Source organism: Myodes glareolus, chromosome 6 (assembly GCF_982192425.1).
Source record: "Myodes glareolus chromosome 6, mMyoGla1.1, whole genome shotgun sequence".
Classification (NCBI taxonomy): Eukaryota; Metazoa; Chordata; class Mammalia; order Rodentia; family Cricetidae; genus Myodes; species Myodes glareolus.
Window position 1 is genome coordinate 81,852,418 of NC_142031.1, and position 5,363 is coordinate 81,857,780.

Here is a 5,363-nt window from a genome sequence, read left to right on the forward strand (position 1 = left end):
TTCCATAACTCGGATTGGCCTTATCCAAACAGTTGGAGGCCTGAATAAATAAGAACTTTCCCTCAAAAGCAAGAAGGCATTCTGCTAAGCGACAGCCTTGGCAGTGGAGCTGAAACCCTTCCTCAGGTCTCAAGCTGCCTGGCTGCTCCATGGTTTTCCATGATAAGCTCCCACAGGTGCGTAGGGAAACTCCTTCAAATAAACGTGCTTCTACATCTACATGTCCTGTAGGGGGGATAGTATAGGAAGAGTGGGAAAGGATGCCTGAGGGTTTTTCAGAAGTGGTGGAAAGTACCATTGGATAGAGTCAAGAATATTAATGAGCTGCACTCATGACTGAAGTAAAGATATCTGTGAGCAGGCACAGTATGTGAAATGGGGTAAGACCCAAAATAAGGGTGGAGCAGAGGTGATGGTACACATGCCTGGATTCCCAGCTCTTGAAGGATCAGGAGTTCAAGTCCAGCCTCAGCTATATTTCATGGAGCGGTGGCAGGACAAAGGGGTAAATGACTCTCATATGTTTGTATGCTGAGGACCAACCCCAAGGCTCCGTGCTTGCTGAGTGAGGCACCTCTCAGCTGGCTCAGCACCTACACAATGGCTCCTCAGAAGCTTATTCTGCTGTACAAGACAGGTTTTCCCGGATGAGATCAAACAGTCCCTACACAGTGAGTGCCTTATTCTGTTTGGTTGCTTTAAGAAAATATTGAGTCTGGGTAACAAAAAGACGTTTGTTTGACTGATTGTTCTGAAGAACAAGAACATGACACCAACTTCTGCTTGGGTCTGGTGAAGATTGCCCAGCGGAAGGCCGCACAGTGATGGAAATGTGTAGAGAGATCTGTGTTGAGATTGGCCACAAGGGATCAAGTCAAGGCAAGCAAACCTACTTGCTGATGTTCTTTGTATGAATGAGCCCAGTCCCCCGAGACAGCATGAATTCCTTTGTGAACATGAAGGGTCACACCTAATTAGTTTAAACCAGACCAGCCTACTTCTAAGCTCCATCACCTCCACCTGCCATAGTGGGGACCAAGTTTGGATCCAGTCTGGTGCACGAAACATTTGATGACAAATGCCAGGATGGAGGCACCACAGACTATGTGGCTGTTTTCATAGCAAGAGCTGATAGCTGGTGAACTGAATCTCGCGGGGTCAAGCAGGGTTGTGAGTATCCTTGGATCTCTGTCCTTCTCCGTATGCTTGATTTCTGCAAGCATCGTTTGGGATCTTGCTTTTGTCTAGTTAAAAAAACAAACAAACAAACAAGCAAACAAAAGAGTTGACAACTTGCACGTACTGATGGGTAAACTCTCCTGTTTGGACCAGCTTTACTTTCATCAGAGGACTCCTTTTCTGGGCAGAACACTTCATATCATGTCTTTATTCCTGTTTTACTCTTTTTGAATCTTTTGCCAATGATTCTTTAATTTTTTATCAGTAGTTTTGTGGCTTTATTAATTTTTAACATACAGGTTAGATCCTTTGCATTTGATTTTCTTGCCATGTTTTAGCTTTATATTTTATGAAACAGTAAACCATTCATCCCAGCATTACTTACTGAAGAACACACCCTCTCCCCTTGATATGGAATGATATCTTTCTCATTCATTAAGTTCCCATGTTGTTTGTCTTGCTAAATTTCGTGTACTACCAAAGGTACTTAGGACTATCTTTCCAAAATCCATTTATTTGTTTAACTTAATTTTAATATATTTGCATGGGTCTTTTTTTTTTAGTGTGATTTTTAAAATTAGTTGTTTGGTTTCCGTTTTTTTAAAACAGGGTCTGGTGAAATCTAGTTGTCTTTGAACTTGCTGTGTAGCTGAAGTTGGCCTTGAATTCCTGATTCTCCTGCGTCTACCTCCCAAGTTCTTGGGTTATAGATAGGGGTCATTGTATTCAGTTTGTATGCAGTTTAGAGTTTGGGAAAGCTTTCTGATAATTTCAAAGATAGTTAAGACACAGGGATAACGATTACAGTTAATTTCCAATTTGAAGGGTGAATATTTTTATTATCTCAAAACTAAACAGTATATTTGTTGGGAGAATTTTCTTATTGTTTGTCACTATGGCAGGTAGCAATTTCTGAACATGATTGCAACATATGTGAATTCCTATATATTTTTAAAAAAATAGGGCTGCAGAGATAGCTCTTTGATTAAGAGAACTTTCTACTCTTCCAGAGAATTCAGGTTCAGTTCCCTGCACCCACGTGGTGACTCTCAACCATCCTAACTCTAGTTCCAGAGGCTCTGACCCCTCTTCTGACCTCCACAGGTACTAGGCATGAAAGTGGTACATAGGCATACATGCAGGCAAAACACCCTTATCCATACAATAAAATGTAAACATTCAAAAAAAGAAAGATTGTATGTTTTACACATACATGTTTGTATAATGAAAATGACATATACACACATGTATATGTTACACACATGCATGCGCACATACATGCATGAACATAGAACCTGTACATGTACCCCCAAATTGTCCTCAATCTCACAATCTTCCTGCCTCAGCTTCTCGTACCGGGATTGTGAAACTTGATCATTACCTTCTGTTTTTACTTTGCTAAGAGCATTTTTAAAATTTGTAAGTACAGCCAGGCAGTGGTGATGCACACCTTTTATCTTAGCACTTGGGAGGCAGAGGCAGGCAGATCTCTGTGAGTTTGAAGCCAGCCTGGTCTACAGAATGAGTTCTAGGACAGCCAGGGCTGTTACACAGAGAAATTCTAACTCAAAAAAATAAAATAAACAAACAAAAACCAACAATCAAAAAGATTGCAAGCGGATATTTAACTTTATCAAGTCACCGCTTTCACCACAACATAGCCCCATCAGATTGCTCTTGTGTTTGCTATGGTGGCGAAACGCTGCTAATTGAGTTTCCACTGCCTGAGCCAGGACGCCTTTGCTGGAACAAACCCAGCTTGCTCATGACCCGCTGCCTTCTGCAAACACCATTTCACAGACACTTAATCCTGATTAGAACTATGCAAGGCTTTTATAACAGCATAACACACACCAAGAACCATAAAATCAAATCAAAACACTAGCATTTAACAAGGCTTAAGAAAGCCGTGAAATTTTATGTAAAATATACTTCAGTTTACACAGCTTCCTTTCAAAGAAAGCCAAGTATTTGTTACTTTGTAAAAATAAAATGCACTCACCTTCTATTATTTGTTCTGTTTGGGGTTTGTCTGTTTTGTTTTAATTTTTTTTGTTGTTGTTGTTTTTGAAACAAGGTCTCACTATATATCCCAAGCTGGCCTTGAATTCAGAGTCCTCCATGCTTCAACCTCCTGAGTGATGGGAGTTTGTCACCTGGCCTAACTCTCTCCTTTCCAGTGTCTTAAGTCACATGCCCCAGTACGCTCCAGATAAAGCGAGGATGGTCAGGGGTTCATCATCATCCTGAGATACATACTGAGTTGTCTCCCAAGAGCCTGCTGGTCAGGAGCCAGTTCTTAAGATTATGTGGCTCTCTGAAGTGAGATAACTCTTCCCTGCACAGTCTGGGGAGAACTCAGGCTTTGGACTCTATCCCTCCCTTCAACAACTGTAACATCTAATTAAGCTAACGGCCAATGCACATCCCTAAGTTTTGAGTTCCTTATTTCACTTAGCTATGTGATCTTGTAATTCTTCACCATCTTACAGTCCTATTGATGTCTTTAAGAATAGGTGTTAAGGCCTGCTCAAAAGGAACCTCATGGTGTGGTCTGAGGAAACTGAAGGAAGTACCTTCCACTGCGCTTGTGGCGTGCTGGTTTAACTTAGAGCTACTTGACTGTCAATGCAGACATTTCTGTGGCGAGGTCTCGTGTGTACTTTCTGCCGTGGCACAACTGCAAACGCATTTCCACACCGAGAAGGAGAACCATGCAGTGGATGGTGCTCCTTTCTCAATCTCCGCTTCTCTGAAGTTGCTGACCTTAGTAACATCGCCAATACACTGCTGAAGACCAAACACGAGCTCCACAAACATGCTGAGTCTGATTTCCTTATCAAGAGCAGTTTCTTCGAATGCCCTTGGTCAAACACGTGCAACTGGAAAACCTTTCGTCGGAAGAGGCTGTGGAACTAGAATATGTGGGAAAATACTTGCACCCCAGCCAGAGCAAGGCATGTCCCATGGTGACTGGATAAGCTCGACTGAAGGGACAGAAGAGTGGATCCTGTCTGGTTCTTATGAGAAGACCTCTCAGTCTGCTCCTTGGAAGGGAAGTCAATAGTGACGATTGTGGGTCATAGAGATGGTGCGAAAGATGTGGCTTGTGTAAAAAAGACAGTTTGTCCTACTTACTACCGAGTGCCTTGGTGGGGTGGATCAGACGATTCTCTTACAGGATTGGAATATGGAGAAGAACAAAGGGAAAGCCCTATGCTGCTGCAGAGGCCATGTGGGAGTGTGGACTACAGCAGTCTATAGCTCAGGAACTGAAGTTTGCAGTGGCTCCTGAGATAGATAAGATGCTAAAGATCTGGTCTACAGTTCCTACAGATGAAGTGGAAGAATCCACAAATGGGCCAAGAAAGAAGCAGAAAACAGCAACTGGGACTAACACGGACTCCCTTGGTGACCCTCTTGGCCACACTGAAACAGTTTCCTCAGTGCTTTGGTCAATGCCGAAGAAATCTGCAGTGCATCCTGGGATCACACAGTTAGAGTGTGGGATGCTGAGTCTGGGGGCCTTAAGTCAACTTTGACAGGAAGTAAAATGTTTAATTGTATTTTCTAGTCTCCCCTTTGTAGACGTTCGGCCTTTGGAAGCACAGATAGGCATATTAGACTGTGGGATCCCTGAACTAAAGATGGTTCTTTGGTGTCGCTGTCCCTCACCTCACATACAGGCTGGGTAACATCAGTGAAGTGGTCTCCTACCCACAAACAGCAGCTGTTTCGGGCTCTCTAGATCAAGCTGCGGGATACAAGACGTGTAAGGCTCCTCTCTATGATCTAGCTGCTCGTGAAGATAAAACTCTAAGTGTGGACTGGACAGACACAGGGCTGCTTCCGAGTGGAGGCGCGGACAGCAAATTGTGTTCCTACAGATATCCACCTTCTTCTTCCCATGTAGGGGCTTGAACATGAGTGACTGATCAAAGATCTTGTTGGGTTTGTTTTGCTTTCTGTATCTTACTGTTGTGTCATAAACTATGTGAATGGAATTGGAGAGGATTGGGGATGTCGCTCAGTCGGGATTGCGCATGTCGCTCAGTCGGGATTGCGCATGTCGCTCAGTCGGGATTGCGCATGTCTAAAATGTGCAAAGCCCTGAGTACTATCTCTAGCACTTGGAAAGTCAACATGGTAGTGCATTCCCAGGACCTGGGAGGTTAGCAGCAAGA

At 43.3% G+C, this 5,363-nt stretch overlaps 1 pseudogene; it reads left to right on the top strand.

Moving 5' to 3' along the window:
* The first annotated feature begins 3,679 nt into the window (after positions 1-3,679).
* LOC125388159 (ribosome biogenesis protein WDR12 pseudogene) lies at positions 3,680-5,100 on the top strand (annotated as a pseudogene).
* Positions 5,101-5,363: the final 263 nt, after the last annotated feature.